This window comes from Apodemus sylvaticus, chromosome 1 (assembly GCF_947179515.1).
Source record: "Apodemus sylvaticus chromosome 1, mApoSyl1.1, whole genome shotgun sequence".
Taxonomy (NCBI): Eukaryota; Metazoa; Chordata; class Mammalia; order Rodentia; family Muridae; genus Apodemus; species Apodemus sylvaticus.
In genome coordinates, this window is record NC_067472.1 from 81,716,704 (window position 1) to 81,742,678 (window position 25,975).

At 41.4% G+C, this 25,975-nt stretch overlaps 1 protein-coding gene across 1 annotated transcript in view; it reads right to left on the reverse strand.

The window, feature by feature from the left end:
- The window catches only part of Hs3st4 (heparan sulfate-glucosamine 3-sulfotransferase 4), a 413,121-nt gene that overhangs the window by 254,064 nt on the left and 133,082 nt on the right, over positions 1 to 25,975 (reverse strand). The gene's annotated exons all lie outside the window — the stretch shown is intronic.

A 25,975-nucleotide genomic window follows, 5' to 3' on the forward strand; every position in this document is an offset into this window, starting at 1 on the left:
TCTGTGGGTCACACACACACAGGAATGCCAGTGTATATGTGTCACTGCAGGTAGGAGACTGCAGTGGATCCCATGAATCCTTCAGTGTATAACGGTCATCAGAGAAGTCATTCTTGGAGAGAGTTGTGAGAATGAGGGCAAGAGCTTCAGCAATTTCAAAGGAATGAGAGTCCAAAAGGAGAGAAAAAGGAGGCTGAGAGAAATGAAGGCCACGGTGGTGACAGAGCAGGTTGGGGCAGGGGGCAGGGTGGGGGAGCATTTACCATGCAGACTGGCTGTTTGGCCTTGCTAAACTAAATAGAACTGATTCAAATCTCAGTTCTACCAGTCTCTCCATTAGTTTTATATGATGAGTACTTTAAGATCCTCAATGCTCAACCTTCTCTTCTATAACATTAGAAAATACCAAATTCAGTCATGGTACCATTATTAAGTGTATAGAATAGAAGAGGATCTAATACCCAGTCCTTAACTACCCACTACTGTACCTAATTCATGGTCAGGCTATTAACAATTTTTAACAAAATGTCCATTGTATTTATCACTAAGAAATTACAAGTCACCATCAATAGCTCAGCAGAATGGCCACTTTTGGAAGTGTGTCCACACATGATCACTTCTTTGTTATTTACAAGATATAGCACGTTTCAGACATCTGAGCTCCAGATATGCCTCCTCGTTCCTGAAAGTGCTCTTCCTCACCCCACTTGCCTCTACTTAGCTGTTAGCTCTGGCAATGTCTTCTTCCAAAGGAGAATGTGTGTAAATTACCTCTGGTTACTAGGGCGGCCAAGGATGGGGATGGCAGATCACAGGGCAGGCTCAACAGCGATCAGAATAGAGGATAGTAATGACAATCATTTAGGAAAGCCGAGACCATTCCGTGGTGGCAACAGGGGACAGAGTGCATATGCAGCAAAGACAGGGGAAGGTGGCACCCTGGAGTGTAGGGAAACAGAAAGGTCTTTATTTAGCCTGATATGCTGTACCCCATAAAAATGAATGCTCACAGAGAAGAACAATGGGAAACAGCGGTGATTCCATGCAACATACTCTTCCCCGTGCAATCAAAGATGGAAAGCAAATAGCAAACACCAAGCCAAACAACCCAGGCACGGTGCCCAACCTGCCAGTCATCTCACAGAAAAGCAAGCATGGAGTCTGAACTCCCAGTGGAGCTCACTGCCCATACAGGAATATGAATGATGCAGTGTTTAATGGCTCAGTTCTCAGCCATCTCTCATTTCCCATAGGAAAAAAAACCCTTAAGTGCCTTTACCTTAAGCTTCACTCTTTAGAAAACCCAGTTACTAAACTTTTGAAATACAACAGAAAAACAAAATTCTGATGCCCCAAGATTATGGAATGAGAAAATAGACACAGAACCTCCCTTTGCACATAAGTGATGCTTGTGCAAATCTCTTCATGTTCATCTATCCTGACCTTACTCCCCCTGCCCTTCTTAATTGCAGAAGAGTTTCCAGCCACAATAAGAGCCTAGGGAGGTGCCAAAGAGGAGCACTGTCTTCTTGCCATCCCTATAACTTTGTATAAAAAGTTTGTTCCTTTTTCCACTTGGCAAGTAGCCAAGCTACTAAAGCACTGGTTCTCAACCTCCTTAATGCTGCATGATGTTCCTCATGTTGTGGTTATCTCCAACCATAAAATTATTTTTATTGTTCTTCACAACTGTAATTTTGTTATTTTTATGAGTCATATTATAAATAACTGTGTTTTCCAGTTGTGTTAGGTGATCTCCTGTGAAAGGGTTGCTCAACTCCCAAAGTGGTCATGACCCATGGGTTAAAAACTTCTGCACTAGAGGGATGACCCCAGAGAGCCCAAGTAGCTACAAAATGAAGACAGGCATTAGTGGGGATACAGATCAGTGTGTGTGCAGGTGTAAGGACCAGAGTTTAGGCTCCAGGAACACATATAAATCTCAACAATAAAAGAACTTCTCAGGGAATCAGTATCCCAGACCTTAAGCAGTACTAGAGAGTAATTGTGATAAAAACTGCATGGTATTGGTACAGAGGCAGGCAGGCAGATCAATGGAATAGAATTGAAGACCTAAAAATGAACCCACACACCTATGGTCCTTTGATCTTTGACAAAGGAGCTAAAACCACCCAGTAGAAAAACAGCATTATCAACAAATGGTGCTGGTTCAAGTGGCAGTCAGCATGTATAAGAGTGCAAATTGATCCATTCTTATTTCCTTGTACAAAGCTCAAGTCCAAGTGGATCACATAAAACCAGATACACTGAAACTAATAGAATAGAAAATGGGGAAGAATCTTGAACACATGGGCACAGGGGAAAATTTTCTGAACAGAACACCAATAGCTTAATAATAAATGGGACCTTTTAATATTGCAAAGATTCTGTAAGGCAAAGGACACTGTCAATAGGACAAAATGGCAACCAACAGACTGGGAAGAGATAAATCTGAATTTTTTAGTATACCTTTGTAGCTCTTGTACACCTTCTGCAAGATGGGAAGCAAAACAGAAGAATTTCCCAGTAGCTCACAAGCCAGTTAGCCTGACATGAAGCCCAGTGAGGACCAACACCTGAGCTTATGCCATGGCATGCAAATACTCAATGATGTACAAATACACACACACACACACACACACACACACACACACATGCATGCACGCGCACATGCACATGCACACATGCACGCGCACATGCACATGCACACGCACATGTGCCCACACACACATGCACACTGAAAATTCAGAATGAGAGTACTGGGATACTATTGGGAAGAAAACTGGAAGACTATAAAATAAGGAAACATGTTTTTCATTTTTGTGAGTTCATGTGAGGAGAGTGAAGAGATGGTTGACCTGGAGCCTAGTTATTTCTAGAAAGGTTTCAGAAAGGAGGAAATACTCAAACTCCATCTAGAAGGCAAAGTAGAATTTGTCAAGGAGTGCAAAACCTATGCTTTTTTTCTCCATATAGGATTTTAAACTTTGATTCCAAAATTAGTGATTTTTACAAGGCATCTCTATATTCATTATAATGAGACATAGCAGTGTTATAGAATATAATTAAACATAAAACAGCAAAATGTCATTAAGGCAAAGGAACAAAATAATAAATAGTATTAGAAACATAAGTGAGAAGACTACAGACTTAAGAGAGTTGCCATAAGGGACAGATGTTGAGCCAACAAATGACATGGGCCCTGTAGAAGCTCCAAGCATCTTGGAAAGTGATTCATGAAATAACAGATATACATATGCACATGTATGTGTGTGCATTTCACTCAAATCACTCAGAATTCTGTGGAGTAGGTGACAAACTCAGAGATTCATGAATAAAAACTCTTATAGAAAGAACAATTTGAGCAATGAATATTTAGCTCGGCCAGATTGCTTGTTACTCCAGAATACACAAATATACACATGTGTGTCCACACCTGTGTGTATTTTATTGGTCCAATTTTGATGTCAATAACAGCATGCTACATAAGTGAATTTTAAAGAAGAACATTTTATTTTGGCTCAGGGTTTGGATGAAGAAGGTCAAGGGTTCACCTGAATATAGACGGCATTACCTGCAGAGTCCCCAGGTGACACAGAGAATCATGTGTCCAGAGAGAGATGGAGAAAAGGAGAGAAGAAGAGAGAGGAGGAGGAGAAGAGAGGGAGGTTCTCTCCCTTTCCTGACAAGACTGCCAATACTTCATCACAGTAGGTCCCTATTTATCTAAAACTAAGCACTTCCCCAAAGTCCCACGTTGCAGTCACAAAAAGCTTCTATGTCTTATGGTGGATATCAACATTCAGGGCACAAACACTTGGGGTGTATCTATACCACATCCAAGCAACTATTTACATCAAAACTTTAACACCGGGTGGTGGTGGCACACGCCTTTAATCCCAGCACTTGGGAGACATAGGCAGGAGGATTTCTGAGTTCGAGGCCAGCCCGGTCTACAGCAGGGCTACATAGAAATCCTGTCTTGAAAAAAACCAAAAAGAAAAAAAAAACCTTTAACATACTTATCATATTTATTAGGTCGGAAGGAAAATCTAAATAAATTCCTAAGAGAACAGAATTTTTAAAGGTACATAAAGAAAACAACATGGTAAATTTAGACACTACTAACACCACAAACCTACCCATTTGGAGATTTTCAATGGATTTCTTAATCATCCTTGAGTTATGTGGAAATTTAAACCTGAAGTTACAACTTACTTGGAAATGAAGACTGTGAGCAGTGCACATCTAAATGATGCAGGGTAGCAGGAGGCTGCAGTAATGATGTAACTTTAAATGTGTATTAGAAGTCAGAGTGGAGTGGAATGAATGTCTTGAGCTAACCATCCAACTCAGGGAGCCTGGATAAAGAACGCTTGTTTAAAAGCCTAACAAAAGGAAAAAGGAAAGAATAAATAAATACAAATAAAAGCAGAAATAAGTAAAATAGGAAACAAAAGAAAAATGGGACTTACAAGCAATAAAATGAAACATTAGCTTTGTCAAAAGAGCAATAAAACACAACAGACTCCCGAGCCTGAAGATCAAGGGATAAAGAGCCGGATCACACGCTATAAACTATAAAGAACCATCTCTTCAAAGGTACCGAGCTTTACACTCCACATAAATTTTCAGAGATAAATCTGAAAACTTAAATAAGTATAAAAAATTTTATATTCTAATATAAACTCAAAGTGGGAGGAGTTGCGCTGCAGGTAACTCTCCAGGGTGGGCACATACCTCAGGGGCGGTGCCATGCATAATGACAGAGAGCTGTTGGCTTTCCTGTCCCAAGTGAGCAATGCACTGTAACTATTTCAGCACACCGGGAAGCAGTTCAAAACTCATCAAATCATGCCAAAGACTAACATCAAACTGACACAAAACTAAACTGTGCCTCACCACAGATAAACATTCTTCAAAGAATACGTGAATTTAGTCTTAAATGCAAATGGCAACATTGACAAATAAAAAAACCAATGATTTTATTTTAGCAGTGTTTCAGTTTAGTTTAGTTTAGTTTAGTTTAGTTTAGTTTAGTTTAGTTTAGTTTAGTTTAGTTTAGTTTAGTTTAGTTTAGCAGTATTTGATTGAGGGTTAGCACTCTCAAATGAAAACCAAGGTAGAGGATCTTGTCCTAACAGTTCATTGCTATTTCTAAGAAAATCACTACCTTCACTAAACAGAAGGGATGTTTTAAAGAAAACTCCACAGGTTTTTTAGATGCTGGTAAGCTTTAAAAGCAAGGGATTTTTTTTCCACTCTGATAAAAAAATATGGAGCTCAAACCTATAAATATCTAAATATTGCATCAACAGTTCTAAAGTAAAATTATTACTGTTAAAACTAGAATAAAATTTGATCATAATTAATATTCAAATTATTTTAGCTATTCTTGGCATGGTAGAGTTACTCTGCAATGTGCATTAGTGTCTTGCTGGCATGCACGTCTGTCTACCACATGTGTGCAGTACTGGAGGAAACCAGGAGAGGGTGTTAGGACCTGGGACTGCAGTTATAGGTAGTGGTAAAATGCTATGTCAGTGCTGGGGATTGAACCTGAGTCCTCTGTACAAGCAGCCAGTGCTTGTGACTGCAGAGCCATCTCTCCATCATCAACACTGTATGGTTTTAAAAACTGAAAGTTACTAAAATTGCAAAGAAAACCACAAACTGTCATCACTTGCACAGGTGATAATATTCTATTCGGGAAAAAATGGTTAAAATCAAATTACTTTTAACAAATAAGTAAGAGACTAAATTGGTGATGTGAGAAAAAATCAGCATGTCTTCAGGATACTACTGAGAATTTATGAGAGGAAATCCCAACAATAATAAATAAAAAAATGCAGTGTCTGGCCATGAGCATAACAAACCAGTTCATAAACCAATTAAAAGAAGCACATTCCTTGATTTGTGATCAAGTGTGTTAATCTACAGCCTCGGTGCTACCCACTAAGACTCTCAATTTAGTGATTTAAAGAAATTAGAATGCATGTGGGCTTTCTGTTTTCTTTGCTGTTATTGAAGACCAGCCTTCCTTAGACCATGGTAATCTGACAGAATGCATGGGATTATTTCAATAATCCTTGTATCTGTTGAGGCCTGTTTTGTGACTGATTATAAGTCAGTTTTGGAGAAGGTACCATGAGGTGCTGAGAAGAAGGTATATTCGTTTTATGATGAAATGTTCTATAGATATCAGTTAAATTCATTTGGTTCATAACTTCTGTTAGTTTCACTGTGTCTCTGTTTAGTTTCTGTTTCCATGATTTGTCCAGTGATGAGAGTGGGGTGTTGAAGTCTCCCACTATTATTGTGTGAAGTGCAATGTGTACTTTGAGCTTTAGTAAAGATTCTTTTATGAATGTGGGTGCCTTTGCATTTGGAGCATAGATGTTCAGAATTGAGAGTTCAGCTTGGTGGATTTTTCCTTTTGACGAGTATAAAATGAGTATGAAATGTCCATCCTTGTCTTTTTTTCATAACTTTTGGTTGAAAGTCCATTATAGTCAATATTAGAATGGTTACACCACCTTGTTTCTTGGGACCATTTGCTTGACCAATTTTTCCAGCCTTTTATTCTGAGGTGGTGTGTTTCCTGTATGCAGCAAAATGCTGGGTCCTCTTTACATATCTAATCTGTTAGTCTACATTTTTTTAATTGGGGAATTGAGTCCATTGGTGTTAAGAGATATTAAGGAATAGTGATTGTTGTTTCCTGTTATTTTTATGCTATTTTTATGTTTGTGTGGTTATCTTCTTTTTGGGTTTGTTGAAGAAGATTATTTTATTGCTTTTTCTAGTGTAGTTTCCCTCTTTATGTTGTGAAAACTATTCTCAACAATAAAAGAACTTCTGGGGGAATCACTATCCCTGACCTCAAGGTGTATTACAGAGCAATTGTGATAAAAACTGCATAGTACTGGCACAGAGACAGGCAGGTAGATCAATGGAATAGAATTGAAGTCCCAGAAATGAACCCACACACCTATGGTCACTTGGTCTTTGACAAAGGAGCTAAAACCATCCAGTGGAAAAAAGTGGATCTAGGACCTCCACATAAAACCAGATACATGGAATCTAATAGAAGAGAAAGTGGGAAAGAGCCTCAAACACATGGGTGCAGGGAAATTTTCCTGGACAGAATACCAGTGGCTTAAGCTCTAAGATCAACAATAGACAAATAGGACATCATAAAATTGAAAAGCTTCTGTAAGGCAAAGGACACTGTTAATAGGACAAAATGGCAACAAACAATTGGGAAAAAAATCATTACCAATCCTACATCTGATAGAGGGCTAATATCTAATATATAAAAAGAACTCAAGAAGTTAGACTCCAGAGAACCAAATAATCCTATTAAAACATGGGGCACAGAGTTAAATAACAAATTCTAAACTGAGGAATATTGAATGGCCAAGAAGAACCTAAAGAAATGTTCACCATCCTTATTCATCAGGGATCTGCAAATCAAAACAACCCTAAGATTACACCTCACACCAGTCAGAATGGCTAAGATCAAAACTTCAGGTGACAGCAGGTACTGGTGAAGATGTGGAGAAAGAGGAACACTCTTTCATTGTTGTTTGGATTTCAAGCTGGTACAACCACTCTGGAAATCAGTCTGGTGGTTCCTCAGAAAAATGGACATAGTATTACTGGAGGACCCAGCTATACCACTCCTGGGCATATACCCTGAAGAAGTTCCAACATGAAATGAGTGCACATGCTCCACTATGCTCATAGCAGCCTTATTTATAATAGCCAGAAGTTGAAAAGAACCCAGATGTCCCTCAACAGAGGAATGGATACAGAAAATGTGGTGCATTTGCACAGTGGAGTACTGCTCAGCTATTAAAAACAATGAATTCATGAAATTCTTGGGCAAATGGATGGAACTAGAAAATATCATCCTGAGCGAGGTAACCCAATCACAGAAGAACACACATGGTATGTACTCACTGATAAGTGGATATTAGGCAAAAAAGCTTGGAATACCCATGATTCAATTCACCGGCCATATGAAGCTAAAGAAGAAGGAAGACCAAAGTGTGGATGCTTTAGTCCTCCTTAAAATGGGGAACAAAATACTCACAAGAGGTTGAGGGTGGGAGGCATATGGGAGGAAGTGGGGAGGGGAGGGGAAAGGGGGTTCAGGATCAGGTATGGGAAGAGTTGGGGATGATATATAGAGGGTCAGGAAAATGAACAGAAGTATGTAGCATTGGGGGATGAGGAAGAACAGGGGGTTGCTACTGGAAAATCCCAGATGCCAGGAAAGCAAGAGACTCCCAGGACCTAACAGGGATGAGATTAGCTGAAATGCCCCACAGAGAGGAGGGAGATTCATATTCAGAGGTTCGGCAAGGCCCCAGGTTGGGGAATGGGGCCACCCACTCATCTCCAAATTTTTACCTAGAATTGTTCCTGTCTAAAGGAAATTTGGGGGCAAAGTGTGGAGCAGAGATTGAAGGAAAGGCCACACAGAGACTACCCTACCTGGGGATCCATCCCATATGCAGTTACCAAACTCAGACACTATTGTGGATGCCAAGAAGTGCTTGCTGTTATAGCTGTCTCCTGAGAGGCTCTGCAAGAGCCTGAGAAATACAGCTGTTGATACTCACAACCAACTATTGGACTGAGTACAGAGACCTTAATGGAGGAGTTAGGGAAAGGACTGAAGGAGCTGAAGGGGTTTGCAACCCCAAAGGAGAAACAACAATATCAACCAACCAGAAGCCCCAGAGCTCCCAAGGATCAAAGCACCAACCAAAGAGAACACATGGAGGGACCTATGGCTCCAGGTGCATATGTAGCAGAAAATGACCTTACCTGGCATCAATGGGAGGAGAGGGCCTTGGTCCTGTGAAGGCTTAATGGCCCAGTGTAGGGGAATGCCAGGGTGATGAGGTGGGAGTGAGTGGGTGGGTGAGTGGGTGTGTGGAGGATCACCCTCATAGAAGCAGGGGAAGGGGGGATTGAATAGGAAGGTTGTGGTGGGGAACCTGGGAAAGGGGATAATATTTGAAATGTAAATAAATAAAATATCCAATAAGAAAAAGGAATTCAAATACCCTGCAGAACAAAGGTGTAAAATACTGTGTTCCTGGCCAGTAACAAAATCTGGAGTTGAGGTTGCAAAGAGTAATCAGGGTCTCTGCCTTTTTTTTTTTAACATCTGAATATGCCAGAAGCTGAGGTCATTGAAAGAAAAAGGGTCGGTGAACAGCTCATTTCTTCTGAGTCTGGCAAACTGATAATGATACTGGGAAAACTCAGGAAGAGGAGGGGAATAAAAAATCATTTCCCACAGTAAATCATGAGTAGAATTTAATATACATTGACTTTAAAGATGTTTAAAATCAAAACCTAGCACACCTTGGAGGGGACTGAAGATATCTTGGCAGTTAGAGTACATACTGCTCCTGCAGAGGATCCGAGTCCAGAATCAGCACCCATGGCAGGTGGCTTGCCTTGGTATCCAGCACCTCAGCCCCCAGAGGGGCTGAAGACATTTAATTTTATCATTTTAAAGTGTGTGTGTGTGTGTGTGTGTGTGTGTGTGCGCGCGTGTGTGTGTGCGTGCGGTGTATACTTCTATTATCTTTAAAAATATAAACATCTATGAGTGAAAGGCGATATAACCCTAAGATACTAACAGCAAAAGGCGAGGATACAACTGAGGCTGCAAATCCATACCAAGTATTAATGACAAAGCAGTAGTAACCGGGCCTCTCTAACTCCTGATCAACCTCATTTGGGTTACTGCTCCCTCTGCACACATTAAAAAGTTCCCTGTGGGCTTGTGGAAAGCTTTAGGTTTCTACTAAACAACACAAAATGAAGCAATAAAACCAACACACCCAGGACATAGGACACAAGGCCTGCTAGACACTGTTCAAGAGAAAGCAGCAGAGAGACTGAGGAAGCCGGGGGCCGACAGGCCTTGGCCCATGAACAAATGCCAGCAGCTTCCTGACTCTAGACTTGGTGCTGTGTGAAAAACTGTTATTTGCTAAGTCACCATTAAACTTGTTGCTGTGCCTTACAGGGGCCACATGCAATCTCTAGCAACAATACTTTTAAAAGCGTAATATAATCCCAGCGTGTGAGGCTGAAGCAAGGTTAGGGATTCAAGAACAGCTTGCACTATAGAGACTCAAACAAACAAACAAATGAACAAGGAAACATCATAACCAACAGGGACTGGAGGCTCAGTGCCCGTATGAGGGCACTGTTCTGAATCCCTGTCACTCACATGAAAAGGCAGACGTAACTGCTTATGCCTATAGCCCCACTACTGTGAGGGGCAGAGAAAGGAGGGTGGCAGAGGCTTGTTGGCTGCTAGCCTAGCTCCAAGCTAAATGAGGAATGCTGCCTCAAGGGAAGAAGGTAGAGAGGGGCAAAACATGACATTTGCCATCACTGTTCTTTGAGTTCTGCATGAGCACATGGGCCCACAGACACACATGTGCATACACTACATGGACACATGGGGGGAGCAAATAGGCCTAGAAAAAGCAAAGAGTAAAGGGGGGGGGTGTTTTGTAAGCCTTCAGATTGGCAGAAGTGCAAAGAGAGCAAATGCCCAGCGCCATCAGAAAATGGAGTCACTGTGATTATCACACGCTGTCCCTTAGCACCTGTATTTTTGAAAATCTAACTTTTCAGCAGCAATCAATCACAACTATAAACTGGCCTTCCTTTTGACCCAGGGTTTCCACTTATTAGACTCCATGAGTCAACTTCCCCTTCACTGTCATAAGCACTGTCGTTTACCTCAAGGAAAAAGCTGAGGAAGGAAAGAGTTAACACCAGAGTTTTAGTTCAAGGCAGGCTCCCCTACTCTGGGGTGCTGATGGGGCAGAGAGTCTTAACAGAAGGGTGTGGCCTAGCAAGGCTACCCACCTAATAGCAGATAAAAAAAGACAGACGAAAGGTGGGACAAAAGGACTGGGGACAAGGTATAAGCTTCAAAGTTACCTCTGTGCTACTTCCTCCAACAGGCGACAAATGCCTGATGGCCCAAATTGCTTTGAATGCATTAATGCACTAATGGTTGTTGAGGTAAAAGCCTTCACTTCTTAGTAAGTTTTTATACACTTTATTTATTCTATGTTAGGGGTTATATGCTTGGATAGACACATGCCACCACACATCAGCAGTCAGAGGACAACCCTTAAAACTCTGCTCCTCCCTTCAACCATGTTGGTCCTAGAGATCAAACTCAGATCAAGTGTAGCGGCAATCACCTTAACCTGCTGAGCCATCCTGATAGACCCCCAAACACTTATTAACAGAGCTGCCAGCTTGGGTCCAAGCCTTCAACCCAAAAACCTTTTGCATGGCATTTCTTATCCAAAACTGTCTTCATTTTTTAAATGTGTATGTACCCAAAGACATATACCCAAAGATGCTCACTGGTGTGTGTGTGTGTGTGTGTGTGTTGTGATTATCAAATTATTAAATGGGAATAGAAATCTTATAAGAGGATCAGAAAGTTGGCTGTGACATTGGGTCTCTTAGTAATGTCAGAAGCTACACTCATGATATCTCATCAACACGGCTGTCTGAACATGGGCTGCACAAGGCCATCAACAATATATATGCTAATATGGATGAGGGTCAAGCCAATATGGACTCAAAACTACAAAAAGAACTACAGGCAACTAAGGAATGATGAAAATTGGAAAAATAGTCTCCAGGGAAGTACACACCAACTGGTTATCCAATGCCAATGCTCAGCCCTGAGAACATGCATACCATACAAGTAACATTATATAGACTAAGCAGGTTATGTTTAGGAGTATATACCTACAAAAACACATATGTGAATATGACAATACGATAATATTTTTTAAATGTGCTAATAATTTGAAAGAGAGAAAGGAAAGGTATGTAGCAGTGTTTGGAGGGAGGAAAAGAGAGGGATAATTATTTAATTATAATCTCAAAAATAAAAGAATGCATTTTAAAAAGATGTGTTACTTTTGAAATATAAGATCTTAAACATACTCGCTCCCAGTAAATAATTTCTGAATGAATAAAAATGAATTTCCAGATGAATGAATGATTCAAATTTTGCTTAACAAGTAGCAAACAAGCCCATAAACATAACTTGCAAAAGCATAGAAAACAGTATCAGAAGATGGAGACCCAGGCGTTAAAAATGTAGATACCTCAGGAGAATGGTAATGAACTAGGATGGGTATGTGATGGGCCTTTCTGATTTAACATTCTATGTCATTTAAATTTTTTGATAAACATGCATTCACTGGAGGATTTTAAAACTAAATACATGGAAATCTGCCTTACATGTTTGACAGTTGGGAGCTGTTAATTTAACTCATCTACAGTGACGGAACATTCAAGCTGAAACAAACTACTGTCGACTGCTTCAAGAATGCCTGATATAAACTCCAGAAGCCTGGGCCAGCTTGAGAAGGCCTATTCAAAACCCATTAAAGTGCGGTTCAGGCCGTGTCAAGGAGATCACCTTGCATTGAATAGTCACTTTCTTGGGATGGCAAGGCAGTTCAAGACTTGCATGATAATCAGATACTTGTGCATGCCACTGCCCCAGGCTACCATGTGAGTAACCGAATCCATTAACAGCCATGACTGCAAGAATGAACCTGATTAGGGTCATTAAATATAGATAATCGTGAGACAGATCCCATACGCTATTCAAAAGAGGCTGAGTTGGTGAAGTAACAGGTCTCAGAGCATAGTTTCTAACACTGCTCCCTACCATGAACCATACCTCACAGTATTCACACCCAATCAGCTCCTTCCTCTCTACTCTGAACTGGCCCCAGATGCAGCTCTGACCAACAGGATGATGTGGAAGTGATATAAGTTTAGGGGTTGGCTCAAACAATACAACTTCCTGTGAGCCTTTCTCCTTTGAAATCAGCTACCCTATGAAAATGGCATGTGGTAAAGACTACCTAACTATGAGACTATGGAGAAAGGCCATGGGGGTCTCCAATGAACTGCTCCCAGCAGAATGTCTACTCCCAGAAGCACGAGTTAGTCTCCAGCCTCCAGAGGTTGCCATTGGTACTGCCTAAGAAACCACAACTGAGACTTGTCCTGCTGAGTCACAATGTAGAATTGTGAGAAATCATAAAGAGTCATTCCAACCCTCTAAAGATAAATCATATACAACAGTGGATAGCTGGAATGATGCTCTGTTTTCCAGGAAGAAAGTGGTCCCAGGGAGAGATTAATGAAAGTTATGCTGCAGAGGTAGAGGGAAGGACCAGACTTCTTCTCAAGACCTGGTAAGTGGCTTAGAATATTAGTCACAGTGTTCTCTCTTTATATGCTAATTACATGAAATGCACCATCTCAGAGATTACGTATTATTACCCTATTTTCGAGGTGAAGAAATTGAGGTTTCAGAGAATAACAAAATCTAGTTCAAAATCATGTGACTTAGGAAACACTGGAGCCAAGACATTTTCAAGTTACTGATTCACCTGGGAAAGAGTAACAGGCAGACTGTATCATCATAGTCAAATAGTCATAAAAAACTGCATATCTCCATGGATTGTAATAAATACAGATAAATAAAAATGTTGATTTCTAGAATTCAAGCCTTGAAATCATAGTCCATTGACTTTCTTATGATGCTATTTATATAGCACAAACCCAAAAAAAAGTGTCAGGATTAATCAGCTAATCTACTGAATACCTAAGATAAGCACCCCAAGTCCTGGATTCTAGGAAGAAAGATGAACACAAAATTTGCTGACTTCAAAAGTATCATAGTCTTTGGAAAGAAAGAAAAAAATCACAGTATACTGTGATACTTCAGTTAGTCTAAATCTATCGAAGGAGGTATTTTAAGATAGGAGATATGAATAGCCGTGTTGGTGGCCCTGGGACTTCCCCTGATAAATGTGGGCTGTGATGACCTGGAATGGGTCTAATGAATCTTGGCACTGGGGCGAGAGCTTTCACTTGTGTGAGTCTGTGTTTAAATGTGGTCCTCTGCTATATATTGTAAAATATTGGCCCCTAAGACCTGATTGCCCCCAAGGACGAGAGAGTCTGCACATAGACCTGAGTGACACTATGTGACCCCATGTTACCCCTGATTGGTGAATGAAGATGCCTACAGTCTATGGCTGGGAAGAATTGAGATAGGCAAGGATTGCTGTTCCCTGACTTGGGTACTGAAGAGAAGCATGCGGAAAGGGAGAAGGTGAGAAGGAAGAAGCCGTGGGTTAGGAGAGTCATGAAAGCATGGCCATGAGGGCTGGCCAGTAGAACTTAAGAGCTGCCCAGATGGAGCATGGCAATTATAATTTAGGGTTATAGATTCTAATGGCCTAGAGGGTAGATATCTGCGCAGCTCTAGTGTTGATTAAGGCTTATTATAAGAAGAAAAACGGAGCAGGTTGAAGAAAGCCTCTGCCCTTTGAAAGTATCAGTAATTGCCCCATATCTTAACCTAAGCTCAGATCTTTGCATGTAAAATGCTTATATTCTACAATACTGCAAGCACTTCACTAAATCTCCCAGAAATGGTCCATAGTGCCATGTGCAATTTACAAATCTAAGCCAAGGCTTCCAGACTCCCTGAGGTGACCTTTCCTTCAACAAAAGGCAACCTCATCTGAGCCACTTCCCTGCACGGTGGAAAGAGCAGGCTCTGCAGCTGGACTTGCCATATGACGGAGAGTCCAAAATGTCAAGGAGCCATTGACTCCGGAGTCTGTGCCAATGCAGAGCAAATATGGGTTCTTGCCGTGGTGGAGCTGGGCTCAGCCCCAAAGTGCCAGATGGTTCTGAGTGCTCAAGAATAAAGCCATCTGCAGAGCAACGCCTTCGACGGCTGTTACAATTTGTACCGATTACCAGCCTCCATCAGAATGTCTTTAGGACAGTAATCCTGTCCCCTTCGTCACAGCTCTAGGTTAAGGACCACATTTTTTGCTTATAAGAACAGGACAAGCATATTGAATAAACATTCCCCATGCCACCCACTGATGCATGTCTTAATCTACATGATTCCACCTACAGAGGAAACTCATAGACTTGGTGATGATTTAGACCACGCTTGGAACACAAGAAGCTATGTGACATTGACCTGAGTTTTGAACTTGACTGAAGAATTAAACATAAGAATTAAATACAAAGTTTATGTGGCTGATAACCCCACCCCCCACTCAAAGCCTACTTGACCACAAATGGCTCATGAACTGAATCTGGCACAAATTCAACTGTGTACAAATATTTGGATGCAGCTCGCAGCCACAAAGGTTTTGTGTTATTTATTTAAGACAGTTTACAGAATGTTTACAGTATGTGCACTGGGTTCTATTCTTTACTGCATCAATGTTGGCCCTCTAGCACGTTGATATTCTTCACAGCACTCAGAGCATTAATGTACTCATAAAATGAGTTAATGACCCATTTCAAAATGCCCTTTATGGAAAAAAAAACTTTTTTAAATTAAAAAAAAATGGTATTACATTATCTTTACCAGAATCTAATAACATGGAAATCCTAGGCATCCTGGAAGTTACATAGTGACCAACAATCTATTGCTTCAAAACAAAACAAACAAACAAAAAAACCTACAAACTGTGAAGATTCTAGCTTGATTTCACAGGTCCACACTGTGTGGATTACAACAGGCGTCTCTTTGAAATGGTTTGAGAGAATCTTGAGCCCACTGAAATTTCTGCAGCAGTAACCAAAGCTTTCTGCCAGAAATGTGTAACAACTGGTTTCTCAAAAACCCTTTTCAGGACATTTGTGACAGAGGAACTTAAAGGAAGGTGGGCAGGCACCTGACCGCTACAGTCTCCATCACGCTTCAGCGGGCTAACAGGCTTGAGCAGATGGTCAAAGATGCGCTGTCATGTTGTAAGAAAAGATGAACTGAAGAGAACATAAAGGTTTTGCATTGATTAGTGTGCATAGTGTTACTCAGTGAATCAATCTGAACTCACCCACCGTTACAGCTCAGAGATGCTGTACGATGGAACTGTTCCTCACACGGTATCGTCTCTGCCTGTACTTTCTGCTTTAAAACCATTTGTGTTGGTCTTTGTGTAGAGGATTGAATCTGCCTTAAAACAGCCTAGTGCAATTCTATCTAAAAGTACATGGTTTCTGGCTTTTGTGACCACACCCTTGCCAATAAAATTAGATATTCCCCAGGAGGAGCATGTCTAAGGCAGGACACCCTATCCAGACCCTCTTAGATGGTTGACAAGACTCCCATTTGACAATTTATCAAAAAGTAGACATTGAAGGGCTGTGTACACCGGGCAGCAAGGCTCCTGAATCTGTATGCACACTAAATGCAGTGCCATGCTTCCAAACCTTCTCCTCTGTAACAGAGGTCGAAGGACAGAGCTCAGTGACTTACTGATACTGCTGGCCACCAGAGGGTTGCAGAGTAGCTTGCCTTTTCCTGTTAATCTGTCATCATGACTGGCTGAGAAATCACAGCTGATTCTCCTAAAGGGATAAAATTATTCAAAAAATTCTTTTAAAAAAATTGGGGAGAGAATAAAGCAACAATTTTATTATTTGCAGCTGAATGGCAACGTATGGTTTCTCTGCCAGTCAGGCTGAGGGTCACCTGTAGAAAGGGAAGAGGTCTTCTTTTGTGAGGTTTTATGTGATGCCCTGATCCTATCAGATATTTCTTCCCAAACAGCTATATTAATAATGAAGTGATCCCTGTTCCCTGCATTCCATAGTACATTAGGTCTGTTCTGAGAGGTTAATCTTTAAAGACTATTTAAAAGGATCAATACCAATGCAGATATAGACAGAAGCTGGATTTACATGTCTGATACTTGGATTTCAAAGCCTTTTAATACAGCCTGGTTCCTGCACTCTAGCTAGTCTTGAGAGCACAGTGCTTGCTCTTACCTGACACTTTACTAAGAGTGGGTCCCTCAGCCTGCTAGATCCCCCAACCAAAGGCCTAATTTCACAGTGCCAAGGACAAGTTTGTCCTATTTTATTTATGTAGAATAGTGACACCTAGTGGTTGGGATAGCAAATCATGAAACAGAATTCTTTAGTGGCAACACCCACTCTTCCCTGGGATTAGAACAAAAAGAGTCCTCTATGGGCTTTAACCCTTTTCTTGGGCAAGCAATAAGACACCCAAAGATACATGCTGAAGAAACCTCGGTGAGCTAGACTTCTCTAGATGCCCTGGAAAAATGGAAATCCAGAATCATACCCAAGAATGGTAGGATCCATGGGAAGTATGGGAGGACAAAAAAGTATCTGTGATCTAAACAAGAAGTAGGAGCCAGTGGGGCTACCACAGCTTCTAGGCAGTCAACTGAGGACACGCGAGGCTTGTCCAGAGGCTGTGGATGAAATGGCATGCTCAGGATATTGTATCAATAACGAAGATGGAAAATGGGCTGCGAAGATGAATTACAATCAAACATTCCCTCTGCTCTGTCTTCAGGCTGTGGATCCTGAGAGCCGAAAACTATTATCCTTCCCTTTTGTTAGAGTCAGCTACATTTGTCTGACAAATGCCAGGTGCATAGTAAATGCTGAATAAGAGGGGGAAAGGGGAGGGCGAAGATAAGGAAGGACTGAGGGGAAAGGGGGGAAGGAAGGGAGGGATAGAGGGATAAGGAACGAGAGAGAGAGAGAGAGAGAGAGAGAGAGAGAGAGAGAGAGAGAGAGAGAGAGAGAGAGAGAGAGAGAGAGAATGACAATATAAATCAGGCCAGATAAGTACGATCTGGGAAGACTAGACTATATCAGATAAGAAATGCATTCCACTGGAGCTAAGGCAGCTTATAGCAAACTGGATGTAGGTAAACAGTGGTGGTAGCATAGCTGATAACCACCATTCAGTTCTTCCACCATTAGCATCACCATTTAGCATGGAGCCAAAGCACAGAGAGGAGCTGCGGAATTGATGGTAACTCAGATTACCTGGCTCCGGAGTCTTGTTCCTTCCCACCCTGATAAACACTGTAATAAAGGAGATTAAGTTCAAGAGGACTCCACTGTATCAGAGAGACAACCCAGGACCCACTTACAATGGTTCTGGTGCACAGGAGAGCCTGTAAGTAAAAGTTGCATAGCCTCTCAGATAGCTGCAGGAAGGCATGCAGCCCTTCCCTATCCTACTGACAATGAATTTTTATAAACTTAACATGTTACATGACAAAGATCTCTCTCTGCTCATTCCTATTTTTATATGTCTATTAATAGGACAAGTTTATTTTTACTAATTATCTTATTAATAAATATTTGTGGGATACAGAATAAAAAATTGGATACATATAATATGATAAATTAAGAACACTCAAATTTGTGTGTGTACACTTAACTATCACTTTTACTCCATAAATACTCATGATTCTTGTGGTTAATATAAACTGTAACCTTTTTAAGACAGGTTATTACTTTGTCATTCAGGCCAGCTTCAAATTCTCTATGGAGCCCGGGAGGACCAGAAACTTATGACCCTCCTCCCACAGCTTTACAAAATTCTGGGATAAAAAAAATGTGTGCCAGCATACCTGGCTGAATAAAATATGTTTTAATATTTTGAAGGTGAAGAGGAAATGATAAATACTTCCAGGTCTTTTAAAGAACAAGAGACTATCATATCTTAAGTTCTTGGGCACTGTCTGATGTGTAGTACCGATTATTTCTTTACTCATATTCTTTCATAAGCAAAAACTGTTTAAATCTAAGATCAAACACATGCCAGGGCAGGCCCATACCTACAGGTAAAAGCGTCAGGATTTTTGTTTAGTTTTTGCCTTGTTGGGTGTTTATTTGTTTTGTCTTATGGTTTGTTTGTTTGGGGTGGGGATTTTTAAAGAGAGACAGACACAGAGACACACAGTGAGAGGCACACAGAGGGAGACAGAGAGAGAAAGAATGTGAAGTTGGGTGTTAAGGAGGTGGGGAGGACCTGTGAGGAGCTCTACAAGAGGAAACTACGATCAAAATGTATTCTATGAAAAAATTCTTAATTTTTTTTTTAAAAAAGTAAAGAAATAATTTCCATCTAAATCTGTAACACCAACTTGGAATGCCTTTCTGGTGTCTTGACCTAAATAAGAGAGCAACAAAAGTCAGGCAAAGGCTCACCTGTGGGATTTGCACCAGTGTGGCAGCTGAACATGATGGGAGATGAAAGGGATCCAATGACTTTTTTTGACCCAACGATACTGAAAAAAATGAAATATTTTTGCTTTCCCTGGTTCCCTAAATGAAGTCAGCTAAGAAGGAAACTAGATATCAAGTGCCATCCAAAAACACCCTGAAACTACAGAGTGTAGAAATACCCCCATGATGGCCTCAATGGAGAGTACCTGAGAAGAGTTGGGGAAAGAAGGGCCCTAAGCCAGAAAGTGAGCACTAGCCATTAGCTTCTTAAAGGAATCCCTTTCTTCCACATCCCCCATTGAGGATGAAGATGTTGTCCTAGTTAGGGAAATCATTGATATGATAAACACCCTGATCAAAACCAACTTGAGGAGGACAGGGTTTATTTCCACCTACAGATCCACAACATACTCCATCACTGTTGAAGTCAGGACAGGAATTCAGCCAAGGAGGAACCTGGAGGCAGGAACTGAGACAGAGCCCATGGAGGAGCTCTGCTTACTGGCTTGTCCTTCATAGTTTGCTTAATCTTTTAGCACCCAGGATCATCTCTCCCAGGAGGACACCTCCCACAGTGAGGTAAGTCTTCACACACCAATAAAGAAAATGCCCCATATATTTGCCCACTGTCCATTGTGGTGGGACATTTTCTCCTCAAGATTCGCTCTTTCCAAATGGCTCTAGTTTGTGTCAAGTTGACATAAAACTAATCAGTACAGCTGTCTAACAAATTAGAGACACCTAGAGTCTCCATATCTCCTTAGCTATGAATGGTAGAGGCTTCTTTAATCTGAATTCCCCCTACCTTGATTATACATGGCTATATTCTGAGCCTAGTGTAATTTAGCATTTCCAGTCCACGGCACCTCTGGGCCTGGATAACCTCCTGAGTGATGCTCTTTTTCATTCCTATGCTGACAAACACACCGTTTCAACTGTCATTTAAGCAGCCAGTTCAAAGTCTACTGTTATTTTAGCTCCATATTGTCAAACAGGTGGATTTATAAATGCGTTACCTGAAGGAAACGTTTCCCCAAATAGCAGAAGCATAGACTTTATTTATTTATAATTATTTGTTAGATTTGTACAAATGTTCCTGTTGCTAGAAAGCCTCTGGCTAAATACAAATTAAAACACTTTTGAATGTAGTGAAGACAGCAGTGGCATTGTTTTAATTACCCATTGGGGGATGCCAGGCAACAGAGATGTATTCATTTCCTTCTTTGCTTGTATAATGCGACTGTCTGCTTAGGGATATGAACCTCCTGTCTGCCTGTTGATGACACAGACTGCCTGGCCACATAATCCATCTTTATGTGATTCCAGCATACAAGTGCATGGAGCACACAGGCAGGGAGCCAAAAACAACAAAAGCTCACGGCAACGTCATTTGGTCATACTTTTGGAGATGTGGGACCCACCGTCCCTTCTTAGGGAAATCCTACTACTGTTTGTCAGAGCACACTGTTCTCTTTCTCTTTGAAGACTTCATGGGGAAGCGATTCTGGGTCTCCATCCCAGACCACAACACACCATCTCTCTTTCTTCTTTTGACTTCTGACTTCCCTACTCATTAGCCCATTATAATTAATGGATATAAAAAAGGTCATTAATGTCTCTCTTCAGTTCCCCCAGCTGTCTCATGGGACCACTGACGTGGGTGAAAGATTCTTTTCACTGTTAGGGACCCAAGGTACGGTGCTCAAATATATGGTAGGCAATTTAATTTTATCCATCAGTCACCGAGGAGCAGTAATACCATCCTCACTCACAGAGTTATTTTCAGGATAAAATGTGGGAGACAATACTTCAAATATATAAAGAATCCACAAATACAAAAGTGGGTTAGAACACCCCAGCTGTCCTCTAACTTGAACAGTTCCTTGGAGAATTGGGCTAATTCATACTGGAAAGTAGTGGTTGCTCAGCTGTCCCTCTGGCAAGCATGGGGGGGGGGCTGATATTCAAACAAAGATGGGGGGAAATATTGCTCTAGAGGCGAAAAAGCTTTGTTAAAAAATTAATGGATGATTATGCATTTTACATATGAACAGATAATATAGTAGATCCAATATACCTGCCACTCAGCTGCTGAGGAGAGGGTACCATAGAAAATGCAGTAGGGAGGGTGGATCTCAGAGGAGTTGGGAAAGGGAAAAACACGATCAAACTACAGCACATGAAAATTTTAAATAAAATCTATTTTAAAATAATAATAAACAAATCCTGCTTGTCTTAGTCAGGGTTTCTATTCCTGCACAAACACTATGACCAAGAAGCAAGTTGGGGAGGAAAGGGTTTATTCTGCTTGCACTTCCACATTGCTGTTCATCACTAAAGGAAGTCAGAACTGGAACTCAAGCAGGTCAGGAAGCAGGAGCTGGTGCAGAGGTCACAGAGGGATGTTTCTTACTGGTTTGCTTCCCCTGGCTTGCTCAGCCTGCTCTCTTACAGAACCCAAGACTACAGCCCAGGAATGACACCACCCACAATGGGCCCTCCCCGCTTGATCACCAACCTAGAAAATGCCCCACAGCTGGATCTCATGGAGGCACTTCCCCAACTGAAAGTCCTTTCTCTGTGATAACTCCAGCCTGTGTCATGACACACAAAGCCAACCCATACACTGCTGGTGGTGACAAAGCCTTTGCTGCTCATCTTCTAATACATCCCCTTCCCTCCACTAGCTTTTCTACCTATGCATTCATCTCAATGAGGCCGTGGCGGCTGCTTCATAACCAACACATGCCATGGAGTTTAACAAGAGGACTGGCTAGTTGAAGGCTTAAGGGCTCTTTGCAAGGACTGGAGCCATGCTCTCTGTAGTTAGGACATGCTTGGCCTTTCTGCACTGGAGCTGCCACACGACTGGGTTGTTGCGAGGCTGTGCATCAGGTTCTGTCTGCTGCATTCACATGCACTTTCCTTTCTGCCTGCCACCACATGATCAGGCACTTCCTAGAACCAAACTTTTAGCTCTAGAAGGAAAAATAAATCATTTTTTTTTCAAGCCAGGAGGTGATGCCACATGCCTAAACCCCAGCACTCAGGAGGCAGAGGCAGGTAGATCACAAGGCCAGCCTGGACTCACAGGACTACATGGAGAAACCCTGTCTCAAAAAAATCCAAAATAGATAAATAGATAGACCATCAGACTGATTTTTTTCTCTATAAATTATCCAGTCTTGGACATTTTGTTTATAGCACAGAAAGAGACAGGGAAGCAGTTGATGCTGATGTGTCTGGTCCAGGAGCTGCTCTGCAATGATCATTGTTTCAGGCTCCATGCTAGAGGGGAAGTATAGTTTACAAAGAATAAACACAGAGCTTTACGAAACACCACCCATCGAATCATTTTGCCAGGAAGCTAAATTAGAAATTTTAGGTGCTCCATTCTAAAATTCTCACCCACTCTGTAGAAGCATCTTTTTTTGAAGTTGCTGCTCAGTCTTCCCCACTAGGAAATAAGCTTTTCCATGCTTATCAGACCCAGCACACAGCATCCTGGGAAGGCTGTAATGAATGGGTGGATGGTTGGCTGGGTGTCTGAACTCTTCTACAGCGTCCTGACCCTGAGGGTGGGAAAGGCTTAGGTCTGTGAGGAAAGAACTAAAATTCCTTCTATAAACAGGATGTGTTCAATGACTATTTATTAATTCCTCACATTATAAGTTCTTTTGCTCCCCAGCCATCCTCTCCTCATTCTCCCCATGGGTTTCACATGACAGGACTGCAAACCCATTCCATAGTGGAATATTCTTCCACTGTGAGGCACACACTCAGTCTTGATCCATTTCCATAGTGTCTGTGCCGTAGGCATCAATTTTCCAGCTCATGTGGTAACAGTTACAATGGTGGTAGCAATAGGCTTTGAGTGGCTTGAGCACTCTTCTAAAGTCTCTACACAGAGCCACTCCTTCACCTGTCAGTGTGTTCCAAGTCATGGCTGTAACTCTCATCATTTAACAGATAAAGGTATAGAACTTACACTACGTGTCATAAAATCCAGATTAGACCACCACCCAGAGCCAACTTTCCTCTCTTTCTGGAGCCAGTCAATAGCTGTTGTTTTCTTTCTTCACACGCAGCAGGATTCCTACTTCAGGGGAAATTCAACCTCAGCATTGTTTCTATTGATTCTGCTGAAATTATTCCCGAGGATCCCACATTATGAAGGCAGAAACATACAGAGAATTATTTGAACAACACATTTTATTTCCTAGAGGAAACTAGTTTGGTTCAGTGGCTCAAATCTTCACTAGGAAGGCTGTTAAGGAGGGCTGAAAATAAACATGAAATTTAATTTGGAAACATATTTCCTGGCTCCCCTCTGTCAATCAGATGTCTATTTGGTGCATGCCTGCATCTAATGGCTGTGAACTTTAACTAAACAGAGGCCTTCCGCAGCCAGTCAGGACCACTGCACCACAGGCCATTCACATGCAGGAGGTGTTGCCTCCCTGCCACTTAGTCTTTGTTTGGAAAGCTATGGAGAGAGAGAGAGTCTTTGCTGCAAATTGTGCTACAAGACAAGATGAATGATCATCAAAATACAGCCCGGAAAATTTAAAAATATGGATAAAGAAAAGATATTAATATCCTTTCTAAGGTAATCAGTACTTTTTGTTTGGCAAAAAAATTGCCCAGTGTTTATGGTTTATGCAAATAATATATGTTAATGCTAAGGCTGCACAGTCTATAGCCTTGCATACAAGTATTTGTGGAAAATACATGCCAATACATTTTAAACCTCTTCCTCATATAAACACAGAGATTTCATAAATATCCAGCACCTTGTTCTTAAAAACATTTATTATAATTTTATGCAATGCAAATCACATTAGAATAAATTATTTCTCTCTAAAATGGCAAAGTCAGCAAAACAGGGCGATATAAAGCCCCAGCTATTGTGTGCTCTTCAGTTACATCAAAATGAGATGACACACTTCTGGATGACACCTGGAGATGCTGTTAGCCAGTGGGGCCCCAGGCTGTTCAGTCAGTCCAGGGACCCTCCGTGCCAATGGCTTTCTGATCTTGTTTTTGCTGATCATCTTCTCGAAGCAAACTATTCCAGTCAATTGATATGGAAGACCTCTAGCTAAAGAGTGACAATCAACCCTGATGACTCAGGGGTATGACGGAAACATTTTTAAGTTAACTGATAACCAGTCCTAATATGGAAAACTGTATATGACTAAAGAGTCATAAATATTCTAACCATAACCTCCCTCATGCATTCTCATGTCTCAAGAGTGTCACTGAACACCCACTGTGTGCCAGATCTGATTCTCCATGGAGATGGAGCAGTGGTGAAGACAGACAAAGCTCATGTCCTACTCAAGGTGAGCAGACCTTAAAGCACGAGAACAGATGGGGCAAGAGTGAAAGTCAGGGAGTGGCAGGTGATGTGCCTGCCCCAGGGGACCTGCAGGACAGTTGTCTTTGATGGGTAGAGAGTGATCTGCTTGAAGTAAAACTTAAAGGGGAGATATAGCTCAGCATACACAGGTAAGAAGCAAGGTGGACAAAACAGAGCAAAGCCAAAGTCTAGAGAAAGAATAGTCATGGTGACGTTTGGGTGGCCACAACACATGGGGAGAAAGGAGGTCAATGTGAGCCAGCTTGGCTGGTGTCCTGAAAGCCACAGGGCTAGAGTTTAGCTTTTATTACACTTGGATGGGGAGTCACTATTTAAATAAGACACATATACTGGGAGATGTCATTGTATGAACAATGCTTTAGAAAGTAGAATGGGAACCCATCTGGAAGGTCATCACTGCTCTGAGAAAGAGATGAAGGCAGGCTCTACTGGCTACTAAGCAGACAAAGAGAACGCCCCATCCCATCATTGAAAGCTGGGAGACAGGTTGCTGACAGGCTGGAGGTTGAAAAGCAAGGAAAGAAGAAAACAATGAGACATGTGCTTGTAGTCCTAGCATGTGCCTGTAGTCCTAGCATGTGCCGGTAGTCCTAGAACTCAGGAAGCTTAGGCAGGAGAGTGTCGATTGAGAAACCCAATGGTGTGGGCTACAAATGTGGAGTTCAAAATGAGTCACGGTAGGAAGAGTAGAAGAGAAGGAACTGACTTACCAGCTTGATTCATTGTTTAATGCCAGCAGGTAAGAAAGTCGAGTTCCATTTCCTAATGAAGTAGGTGTACAGGAATCAGGGCAGCCATTTCTAACACTAACATTTCTACATGTAAAGGCCAAACCAAGCCCTGACTATTTAAGGATGAACTCAATGAAGTGGTTGGAGAGCCAGATGTGCAAATCTGGGGCATTAAGAAGAAAAACTGTGCAGGTCAGTGTGTTGGTCCCTTAAAGTCTATACTTGAGGTATCACTGTTACTTCGAAAAGTTCCCCTAAAGAATCACCCAACAACTTGTGTTTCTAGAACATCCATTCCTGTGAACATATCAATCATTTGTGACTGTTTAATGAACAATAGCAATGTGTAAACCATTTCAGAAACCAGGTCCAAATTCACTTTTTGTCTGTTTCTGAAATATACAATTTTTAGTCCTTAATTCATAAATCTTTACATTGGGGTGGAGGTAGAGAAAACCTGTGGTTTGAATGTTCTCACTAAAGTTATGATGAAATGTAATTCCTGTTGGAGATACAGAAAGACATCAGCAAGCTATGAGATTTGGAGGTGCAGTCACGAGGGGTGACTAGGATTAGATGGGGCTATTCTATGTATCAGCTTTTATACAAGCTTTTTAAATATAAGACTTTATATAAGAGCAAGCTTTCAGACTCTGTCTCAACATGTAATGCTCTGCACTGCCTTGGGACTCCTCAGGACATCCTTGCCAGCACGAAACTTCTC